Source organism: Mixophyes fleayi, chromosome 12, assembly GCF_038048845.1.
Source record: "Mixophyes fleayi isolate aMixFle1 chromosome 12, aMixFle1.hap1, whole genome shotgun sequence".
NCBI classification, from domain to species: domain Eukaryota; kingdom Metazoa; phylum Chordata; class Amphibia; order Anura; family Limnodynastidae; genus Mixophyes; species Mixophyes fleayi.
In genome coordinates, this window is record NC_134413.1 from 24,520,697 (window position 1) to 24,533,472 (window position 12,776).

Below are 12,776 nucleotides of genomic sequence, written 5' to 3' on the forward strand. Positions count from 1 at the left end.
CAGCTCAGAAACACCATTCATACTGCACCTCGGACCCGGGAATTTCCCGGGTTGACCCCATTCATACTGCACAAGTCTGTGCCCTGGCAATTTGTGGGAGTCATCACCAGAGCAGTTTTCATTGGCTGAAAAATGGTGATGTCATTGAACGGTGACTGGTTAATGCTGGAACACAGCATTTATATGTCTCATAATCTGGGGATGTGATGATTCACGCAATCAATATAATAATGTGTATAGTATTTGGGATCTAAGTACCTTTCTTCATCACTCAGCGACTGAACTTATCATTCGGATTCCTGCACAATATTTACAAAAAGGTATGGTAAGAAGGTGTGTACCAAGATATTGTGATTTAAAGGTGCAGGGATAATAACTATTGGTGCTTAGAATTTAATTTTGCTCTATGGTAATAAAACGAGGCAGCAACTTGACATGTACATTGAGCTTTCTTCTTTGTGACCCCTCTGTGGCTGAATAATGAGCATTATACAGCTGCAGGGAGTGGCTAAATGACCTTTAATTGTTGATGACCTTTATATACTACTTATATTCCAAATTGAGTGTACTTGTAGCTCTATTCTGGTTGATATTCTTAATTTTCTCACAATCCAAACCCAATTACTACATTTTACTCTTTCCCCTTTTAATAAAATAAAGAAAACTGAGAGGTCACCTTCAGTTCCAAAAAATGTATGTACACAGCACAGTAGAATCACTGTGAGATATGCTGCACACAGATCTGTACTATAAAACATACCCCTCACCATTGCCCCACAGTTCTTCATGATTCACTGACAGGCAGACAGCCAATCATCTTGTTTTCTGTGCAACCCGGGTTGAAAAACCCGGGTTGCACCATTCATAGTGCAGGCAACCCGGGTCCGACCCGGGAATTACCCCTCGATAAATCCCGGGTTGAAGACCCGGGTTTTTAGACCCGGGATTTTGGACTTGTACCATTCATACTGCACCAAGACCCGGGTCGTTTGAGCTCGCCCCGGGAAATACCCGGGATTTTGATGCAGTATGAATGGGGTATGAGTGGCAATATATAAATAAATGATGATGATGATAAATATCTAATGATAAATAAATCACAGTAGTGCCATATTAACAATTATATGCATACTACTACCGTCACTTTCCACAGCTATATACGTCCCCCACCTCACCAGTCTATACCTCTCCCCCCCCCACCTTCAGAAGTCTGTGTCCCAAATGTCCTTCACGTCATCTTGTGCTCCACATACTGTCTCCTGATCTGCTTGTGCCCATCATATGGGTCAGTCCACATCAACTGACCTAATTTTCAGTTAATTTTTTTTTTATCTTATTTTTTTTAATCAATTTTATTTCACTCAGTATACTTAATGGATCATCAACACTGACTACAAATCTTGCATTTGAATTTTTCCCATTGATCCCATGTAATTTGTGATTATTAAAGGATTGAAAATGTCAAGGATCTGCAAATCATGTTATTTGTGAGTATATATAAACCTAATTATCTCAGGCCAGGACTGAAAATTTTTAATTAAACAAAAACCAAAACATTTTGTTGAGAATTTAACAGGCTTTAATTTGATATAGCACATGAATATGTTTGAGGAAGTTAACATTTCAAGGTCAAGGATTAGAAAATGTGAAAAGTGATTTCTGATAGAAAAAAAAAACATGACTTAATTATTTTTTTTTGTAAAGAAAATTACGTTTATTCCTTGGTGTTTTTAGATTGTCCATACCAAATTTAAATTTGGGACCTCAGTGAGATATTATATTTTTAGGAATATTTGTATATTTCAACATTTGAAAATGTTCATATCAGTGTCTGTAATGTACTTATTGGACTGTGTCTTAGCAGGTGGAAGTGGGCAAAGTTAAAAAGATGGTATTGGATGACAGATGAAATCTGTGTGTAAAGTATGCCTAGCAAAAATAAGTCCTACCAATTTCTGGAAAGTACTTTACAAATTATTCAGAAAGCTCAGGTGTATCACAATATCCTTTGCAATTCCAGGATCCAACAGATCTTTAATAGCAACTGCTGAAAGAGATTCAAACATGGCAAGGCTATTTTCCTCAGCTTTTTTCGTTTCCAGTTTTTAAACTTCTGTATAAATGCACTGAGAGTGTCAGAGAACTGAAAGAATAGTTGTTCCCTTTACTTGCAGCTTTAGATTCAGTTTGTTCAGTTGATCAAAAACATCCATAAGGTATGAGCAGCAAAAAGACCCACAACTTTTCATGGAAGGAAGCTTCAAGTTTATGCTATTCTTACATCGGTAGGAAACTCTGCAACTCTCCTCGCAGGTCAAGCACTCGTGCCACAACACTGGCTTTTGATTGCCAAAGCACCTTGCTGTAGTACAGCAGGTTATACCGCCCTGAATCAATTTCTGTACACAATTGCTTGAACAGTCTGGAATTCACAGCACTATTTTTGACATAGTTCACAATTTTGATAACTTGTTCAAGAACATCCTGAAATTGAGATGGAAGGGTCTTTGAAGCAAGAGATTGCCAATGAATGAGACAGTGAACACCAATGATGTCTGAAGATCAATCTTGAACAAACGCTTGGAACAGTGACAGAACTACTACTGGTGCCGCAGGTGAGGTGCACTGGGGCCCATGGTGATAACGGGGCCCGTTGCATGGCAGATGCAGAAAGTTGGGGGCCCATTTCCGTCCTCCCCGTCTCCCTGCACTGGGGCCCACAGCTTGAAAGTTCCACCTCTGGTTTGTAAGACACTTTTTGCTCCACATAGATTGTGCCAGTTCAAACCCTCATGAACAAAGAACTCTGATACTCTTTCCATCACATCCACAGCTTTGGTATTTTTTTCAAGAGAATGGCAGAGTAAGAATTGTTCCTTGATGGAATTACCCTTCACATACTGAAGGAAGACAAGAAGCTGAGAACAGAATGGAACATCTGTGGATTTATCCAACTGAATTTAGGACAATCCAAATGCAGCATCTTTGATTTCAGCAATCACCTGTTCTTTTATGTCATTAGACAAGTCAGCAATCCTCCTTTGAACCATATTATTTGATAAAGAACTTTTTTTCAGCTTCTTCTCCAAGTAGAATACAAGCTATTTTCAGGGCTTGATCAGAGTCTTTCCAGCTGTGTGAGGTTTCTTCTGTTGCACAATGAGGAAGCTAACGGCATCAGAAACCTCTGTAAAACACTCGTCTTACTGAAACAATACTCCACTTTGATCCAAGTGCTGACACTTCACATTCTCTTCCATTTGCTTGAAGTCCACATCCTTATGTTGGTGTTGTGGATGCATCTTCTCTAAATAGAGCTTCAACTTCCATGAGTGCAAACTGTGATTTCCGAAAACGTTCTGGCACAGGATACATTGTAACTTTAATTCTCCACGATCATGGTAGGATGTGAATCCAAACTTTATGTCTTGCTCATCACATCCTTATTTTGACATTATCGAAGAGTTTCTGGAGTAAACATCTTCAATACCTAGGAAACTGCAAATAAAAACTAATGTAAAAAAAATATGCAGGGAATAGTAAAATTGGGCATATGATGATAGCTACCATATCAGATTTCAGATCCAGGAATAGCTTGAGTAGCACGACCCCTACATTTCCTATAAACATGCAATTGATTGATTCTACTTGATGAATGACCCTGTTTATGCATCTTTTCACCATATTATACCATATATGTGTTTATTATAGCATAAATATATGTATATATGCACACACACATACATATATATATATATATATATATATATATATATCGAGCTTGGCACGCCCTTACTGTACATACGCCCATTCCCCTCACCGTTCCGCCCATGCAATCCTAGGCTCTGGTAAGCTGAATTGGTTGTTGCAGCATTCACTGGTGTGTGGTCTGGTTCTAAGTATCCGCAGAGCGATTTTACATGAAATAAGGCAATGTATCAGCATTTATGTTCCTTAATTAATCAGGCCCAATTTGTGTAAATAGAATTCTCACATATTGCTGCTTTCTTGTTGCAATCCAGAATCTGAGAAATGAACAGTATTTTGGATTGCATAGTTGCCTTGAATCATTTTTATGTAAAGAGATCAGGAAGGATTAGCAATACTTAATACAATTAGATACTGCAGTTTCCCTCGTGGCAAATGTAAATATCCTTCTTCCCTTGCTGTCTCTGTTTCCTCTTTACACATATACATAAATATGCATAAACTTACAGGATCGCCTTCTCTATTAGACTAATGAGATTTTATAAACTCTATCTCTCTCTCTCTTTATATATATATATATATATATATATATATATATATATGTAACTATTGTATTATCTTCTTTCCCACCCTACAGGATCCCTCAAATGGATTGTCTATATTCTGATGGCTATTATATATGTATAGCTCATTTTGAGATTCAAAATGTATAAAATGGGATTTAGAGTATGTATTTCAGACTGAGCTATCTGAAATAAAATGTTACCTCTTGTAATACATATTACATTTAACTTGCTCTACAGAGGTAAAAACCCTTAAGGTAGAGTGTAGCGCCATGCCACTTACTGACCGCTTGAATACAGTGGCTGTGGAACAAGAGATCAGATAAATTGCTGAATTTCTAAGCAATAAGTGTTACTATCATTGAGTGAGGTCACCAAATATTTATCATTTAAAAAAAAATGGCAAAACCTTTTAAAAATCCTGTACATTGTGTCCCATTGTTCATTATGGGGGGAATTCAGTCCCCCCCCCCCCCCCCCCGAATTAGCGCAATGTTAAACTTATTACCGTTATTATGGTAAATTTAACCTGCTTCCTGCTCGTAGAGAAAAGCCGGTGTGGAATCTACCGCAATAACAGTATTTAAGCACACTATTACCGTGATAGTGCATAGGCCGCGTTACTTTTTACAGTAACGCGGCCAATTGAATTCCCCCCTATATGTGCTAATGAATCACATTTTATAATCCTTAGCATGCATGGATGGTTAGGGATTTAATAGTTAATTTGTAATTCATATATTGAGCTTTTATGAATTGACCATTTGCCATATCTGTGTTGTTTAAACCTACACCCCACATCTTCTTTTTATTTCTTCAATTAATCATCATCTTCATCATCATCACCATTTATTTATATAGCGCCACTAATTCCGCAGCGCTGGACAGAGAACTCACTCACATCAGTCCCTGCCCCATTGGGGCTTACAGTCTAAATTCCCTAACACACACATACAGACAGACAATCACAGACACACACAGATTAGGGTCAATTTGTTAGCAGCCAATTAACCTACCAGTATGTTTTTGGAGTGTGGTAGGAAACCGGAGCACCCGGAGGAAACCCACGCAAACAAGGGGAGAACATACAAACTCCTCACAGATAAGGACATGGTCGGGAATTGAACTCATGACCCCAGTACTGTAAGGCAGAAGTGCTAACCACTTCACCACTTTGCTGCCCACAATCATCAGTTGAACAAACATGTTTAATATAAACATATTTAATATACAATTGTCCTTTTGAAATTACCTTGGAAGTAGGATGTGGGCTACTTTTATAAAGCAATGAATTGTAGTATATACTGTTTTGATGAACACTATCTTGTGGAAACCACAACCACCCAGATATATACAAAATCAAGGTCTGGGTTTATAAGAAGATTCGATTTTTAAATTATCTAACAATCCTGGGATGCTCCAAAAGAAACTTCCATCAATTTCTTCATTTATCATTCTAGACCAATGTTTCACAAAACCAGTCCTGGGGACACCTAACAGTGCAGGTTTTCCAGGTGACAAGGGAGATAATTATACCACCTGTGGATCTGTTTCAATGTGTCAGTCAGTAATGAATACACTTGTGCTAAAGCAAGGAGATATGGAAAACTTGTACTGCTAGGAGTCCTGAGGACCAGGTTTAAGAAACACTGTTCTAGAGCAGTGTTTCTTAACTCCAGTCCAAACGCACCACCAACAGGCCATGTTTTGAGGATTTCCGTCTGTGGAAACTAAGTCACCTGTGCATGCTTAACGAAATCCTGAAAACATGCGCTGTTGGCGGTGCTTGAGGACTGGAATTAAGAAACACTGTTCTAGAGAGTTGGCTAATCACATGCTCCACTCTGGAAATGTTGTCTCTCTTTTTATTTCTCTTCAAAAGGAGTTAAGATTAGATAAGATAAGCGTTACTGATTTATGTTATTATTATCTACTAACGCTTGGAACTCTGTGACTATAATACATAGAATCATTATCTCCTGGGAAATCTAATGTAAACCATGTGTCACCATCATCACCAGTTATTTATATAGCACCACTAATTACGCAGCGCTGTACAGAGAACTCATTCACACACACAGAGAGACTAAGGTCAATTTTGATATCGGCCAATTAACCTACTAGTATGTTTTTGGAATGTGGGAGGAAACTGGAGCACCCGGAGGAAACCCATGCAGACACGGGGAGAACATACAAACTCCACACAGATAAGGCCATGGTTGGGAATTGAACTCATTACTCCAGTGCTGTGAGGCAGAAGTGCTAACCACTAAAGCTGGGTACACACTACAGAAATTTCAACCAACTTTTTATGCCAAGCGATTTTACATGCGATCGATGGTCCGATCGCTCGGTCCATGGACTGCCTACACACTAGCCTTGTTTAGGACGATAAAGGGAAGAGCGGACGTCCCTTTAGCAACTTTTTACAGCCATGTTGTCGTGAGCAATGACTGTAATTTCATACTCACTGATGTGGATTGGTCGGAAGTTTATACACACTACACAACGGAAACGAGATTGGAACGAAAATATTAAACGGTACGACCAACCAAATGAGGAGACAATCGTCCATTTGGGCAGACTTTCGACCATCGTGTCTCTACACACACTGACCCGACTTTTGAACGAGTGTCGTATGTCGGCTGATTGAGCCGATTATTGGACGAAAACCGTGTAGTGTGCACCTAGCTAAAGCCACTGTATTTCTCAGGAATAATAATTTTATAAATGTTATTAGTAGGCTGGGATTGTACCCTGTGTATCTGGGTTAGTATGTGATTGCTTGTGTATATACTCACTTATTATATATATTATATCATGTATATATACTATACTGTTTTATTGCTTTATTTGTTTTTAATCTTACTGATGTGTGATTACTTTTCATGCTGATATCAATTGTATTTACTTTTGTATATGACTGTAGGTATGAGTTTTTTTCAGGAATAGTCATTTTATACATTTTATTAGGTATTTACAGCAGCCACATTGTTTGGGATTATATACTTTTGTTATTTAAATTATAACCTAATAAACCCTGAAAGTTGTGGGCCCCAACATGTATTTGTATAATGAGTATCTATGGAAACAGGCTTTTTTTTAGGTTACTAATATGTTACTATATATGTTTTAAAAAAAAATCATTTGAATTAAATATATATATTTTACATTTTCCCAATATCAGATATACAATTGTAGAATGCTATTTAATGTGCTGTTTTTTTGTTTTTTTTGCTGCATAATGTATTTATGGTTGTTTAATTGGTTTTGGGAGGTTCTATGTGTTATTTTTTTGTCACATATGTGCTAGTTGCAAAATAATCTGCATCCGTTCTCCGGGACAAATGCTGTCAATCTAAAATAAGCTGCTCCTTTCCCAGGTATCGCCTGCCTATTTTTTATTCTCTCTGAATAGGAAATGGCTTAAAGGGCACCTGGTTTCTACAGGTCCCAGGGGCAGCTGTCTGGCCAGTGAATGCCCGATTATTTCTTAACATGCTTTTGGCAGAATCTGTTTTCTTCATTTGCCTTTTCAGCAACATTTTCATTGACAGACTCTGGATATCCAGTTATAGAAATGTTGTCCATCCAAATTGTGAACGGGAACAATTGAGTATTTTCTGTGGCACATGACTGTGGGAAAGTCTTCTTTAGCTATTCAGGCAATTTTTGTAGCATTGCTCTGAAGAGCAGACATTGAGGAGAGCAAAAAGTACAATTAAGGAACAGCTAGTTTGCCATTGAGAGTGTTATTGTAGTCAGCTTTCCTTATGTCATTTTTTTTTTAAGCTGGAGAGTTAAAAAAAGAAACATCACAGCTTTAAGGGTCTAAAAAAAACCAAAAAAACGAATAAAAATGCTGAAATACAATTTTTTTTTCATGGGTGCTTTGTAATTTCAGCTGAAAAATAAGTAAATATATAATCGATAACACTCTGAGCCCTGCATATTTTATGGCTTAATTCCCACAAAAGGGATTTGACCTAAAAGTTGTTGAGCACGAATGGGATAATTATATCTGCATGTTGTGTGACATGTTTGTATCAGCCTCTTATAATAAGAGGCTTGACTATGAGGAGCTCTTTTTTTCCTGAGATGCATCTAGCGAACAAATTTTAATCTTCTAATCAGTTGCATAGGGAATAAAGCTCTGCCAAAAATATATTTCTTTTAGAGGAAAAAAAATGTTCCAAATGCACTGTCTTTATCATGCCAGATTAGTCTAAAATTGTTTTATCTGGAGTAGAGAAGATGGTTCATTGTTACTCTGCTCTTAATCAGTATTTTCAAATTCTATGAACTGAGTTTCTTTAAATTAATTTGTTATGTAAGAGGCATTAAAAAGCCAATTATACCTCATAGAGAAAAAATTCAAGGCCTTTCTGGATATGTAGGATGTCGAATGTATTTTTTATCAACTGTAAATGTGTGTTTTTTTCCTATGCTATATAAAAGACATGAGTAAAACATATACTAGATATATTTATTTATTATAGAACATATTTCGGACCTAGGGGTATATTTTAATAAAATACGGGTTTGAAAAAGTGTTGTCTCTAGCAACCAATCAGATTCTAGCTGTCATTTTGTAGAATGTACAAAATTAATGATAACTAGAATCTGATTGGTTGCTATAGGCAATATCTCCACTTTTTCAAACCCACAGTTTAGTAATTCTAACCCCTAGACTTTCCTCTTTTATGTTTCTCCATTAATTTTAACCTGAGAGAGCAACATTGGGATAGAGAGAATCACACCTCTGTTCCTTTGTTTTCATCATCATTAATTTATTTATAGAGCGCTGCTAATTTCTCAGCGCTGTACAGAGAACTCACTCACATCAGTCCCTGCCTCAATAGAGCTTACAGTCTAAATTCCCAAAATACACACACAGACTAGGGTCAATTTGAAAGCAGCCAATTAACCTGCTAGAATATTTTTGGATTAAGGAAGGAAACCGGAGCACCCGAAGAAAAAGGAAACCCACGCAAACACAGGAAGAAGATACCAACTCCACACTCTTACGGTACTGCATACCTCCCAACTGTCCAGATTTAGTTGGAACATCCCAATTCGTAGGCTGTAAAAGGGGTGTGGCTTAACCAAAATTTGTGGAATTTAACTCAAAATTGTGCATTTGTGCGCAGACATTGGGTGGAATTGGAATGGGGCTTATTTTGTCCCAATTTTGTGATTGTAAATGTTGGGAGGTATGATACCGAGCTGCTGGCTTTCTCATCCTCCTCTGCTATCACCAGCTTTGTAATTTACTTCCTGCTCAGCAAAGAAGGGAACTTCAGATTATGAAGATGATGATCATCATTCATCATCATCATTGCCAGAATTTCATTGTGGAAAACTTAAACATAGTGGTGGCCAATCTCTATTATAGTGAACAGAGAAAGGATGAAGATGTAATATATCCTCACTAAGCACTTCATTCCATTGCAAATTGGGTGGACTAATATGGACTTACTCTCATGTAAAAAAGTCTTATTTTCCTATAGATTGTAACAATATAGAATTTGCTGGCACTATATAAATATATTTTAAGAATAATATAATAATAATAATCAGGTGAGTGCCCACAATGTAATTTTTTCAGAAGAAAAATTATAGATGTCATCTGAATTATTTAGCTTGCAACAAAATTAGAAACAACTTAAATATATGATTCTTTATTCTTTTCCACCAGAAAGCTGCAGAAAAATCAATATTTGAAATATAAATGTGGAGTATGTATGCTTGTGGATTAAAGGATCCTTTTTGCATTTACAGGTGTATCATAATTATCCAGTAATGTGCATTTATTAACATATTTCTGAACTAACATGAACAGAAGTTATTATTCAGAGATTTGCAAACTAGTCACCAAATTATTCTGGAACAAAAATGGTACAAAATGTGCTTCAGAGAGGGGACCACGTGCAAAAGCCGCTTCCAGCAGTAGGCTATGGCATGCTAGGCTGGTGACTCTATAAGAAGAAACCCAGCAGCGTGGGGTTCCCTTGTCATCATGTTACACAGCCGTAGAATTCTACCCTCCTGCCTTTTTCATATGCCCAGCGCCTTCCTGCAATGCTTTTGGTGCTCCTCTGATAATCCTCTGATAACCTGATTTCCCAATAACAGCAAATCTCACAGTCGACTGGAGAGTAGAAAAATGAAACTCAGACACGTAGTTAAGTTTCAGAGTCAGCTCTGGCTTTCCAGCCCTCCTCGTTTATATATACACAGAATTAGGCTGTTGTCCAATAAATGCAAAGCATAGCTTAGCAGATGCTAAAGTCCATATGTGGCAATATAAAGGTGAGCTTTCCTTATCTAGCTTAGCAGATGATTGATCTATACATTGTCTCCTTGCAGTCTTCAGATTGTATGGTAATGAAGGTGGGTGTCCTTATTTTGCTTAGAAGATGACTGATCAAGACGTTGGCTTCAGATTTCAGCAAGCAGAAATATATCTGGTCTTTATTATTTAAAGTTATAACAGCATTTTATAATTCACTTATCAATAAAGAAAATTTAATTTTCACCCTCACACTTTCAGGTGTTTATAGTCTTCTACCGGCCCTACACACAGCCCTAGTCTGTTTAGCATGACGAATTACATTTCTAAGAAGAAGAAAAGGGATTCTTTCTCTTATCAAGGGGGCACTCCACAATTCCCTTGAATGCATTACTGATACCATAATACAATCATAATTCTTTATTTATAATCTCTTTATATATATATATATATATATATATATATATATATATATATATATTAGATAAGAAATAGGAATTTAAAATGTTGTGATCACACAACAAATAGGAACTCTGAGTTATATAGTATTATTCCTTTAGTTTAATGTTCTTTGAAGGATCAAACAATGTGATAAGAATATCTATTAAACAGTGTAGGATTCCTATGTCGGTATCCTTAATTGCTCTATATATTTCCAGTGCTGTCATTAATATCGGTTTATATCACCACTTGTTATAACATACTGTGATTTTATTAATCCCTTGTAATTTATTACAGCAACTCTATTATACTGTCAGTAGTGAACTGCTTATTATTTCTTATTGTTACTTAAGCAATTAAATGTATTTTCACATATCCCTTTCTGTATTTGCTATGACCAGCTTATTGTACTGTTTATTGTGAGCATATAAGCTTCTACCATCAACGGCCTGTTAGTTGTTAACCATCATTTTCTTTATCCTAAGCTCTTTCAGCTAGCAGTGTGATAATCTACACATTTATATAATATTGCTTCATGCATATCTTTCTATTAGTAACCCCATTCACTAAATGCTCTTAATCTTGATTGGCTTATTTTTTTTATAGTAACATTACAATTGGTGGAAAGATTGATCTTTCCAATCAGCTGTCTTCTTTATAAAGATGATGTGAATAGATATATTGCACGTCACAACCTATTTCAGGCGTTATGTGATATATAACAGTAGAAAGGAGATTGTTTTAACCAAACTCATTAAGGCATCCTAACAGCCGGTGCCTTCCTCGATCTGTGTGTGACTTTGTGGGCAACTTCTAGAGCCATTTTCTCAGCTCTTATCTTGTGCCCCAACTACAGCAATGATAATGATCCTTCAGCGGCTGACCGCAAATCTACTTTATTTCATAATTGTCTGTGTAACTCACTTATTAACTACAAAGTGTCCCCATTAGCTCCAACATACAGTACGCTGCAAGCCGGCTGAAGCGAGTTTTGGTTATATGGACCATTTGGGAGCGTCGTGTGCCTCTGCTTTTTCAAAGTGTCAACCCGATCCTCATTTCAGTGGGATTTTTAAATGCAGATGGACCCTTCAAATCTCAACAAAATGACAGTATATTGCATACATTTGTCCCTTGTTTTTCTATTGTAATCCTTCTAGTATTATAATAATCAAATTCTTTTATTTTTTAATTATCTTTGGTATAGTTATAATTAGACTGCTATTTATGAGTTATTATTATATAAATAGATATAGTTAAAATAATACATCATAAAATCACTTTTTAAGTGAATCAATACAGTGTTATGTGAATACATTTGCTATTAAATTTGTATATATGTGCTGTATCATGAGTGATTCAGGCTACAGATATGGTGCCTGAGTTGTTAAGGAAAGAAAGGCAAAAAAAGGATTAAATGTTCTCTAGGACAAACCATGTTACACTGCAGGAGGTGCAAATTAGTTTATTATTTTGCACATATGTTAAATACTGGCTGTTTTTTCATGTAGCACACAAATACGTGATAGCTTTATTTTTACACTGAAATTTAAAATTCATCTAGGATATGCCCTATTCCAACTATACAATTAACTTCCCCTCCAATGAAACATTGTTTTGCCCAGGTGCAAAGTTACTCCTTTTTAATGCTTTGCTCTTCTTCATAACTCATGCCCATGGTGATTAATTGATGAAAGTGCATGTATTTACATCTGAATAAATATATAAGTGAAACATCTCAGTGAAAATCGTTAGTGCTTAAAAAGTGATAT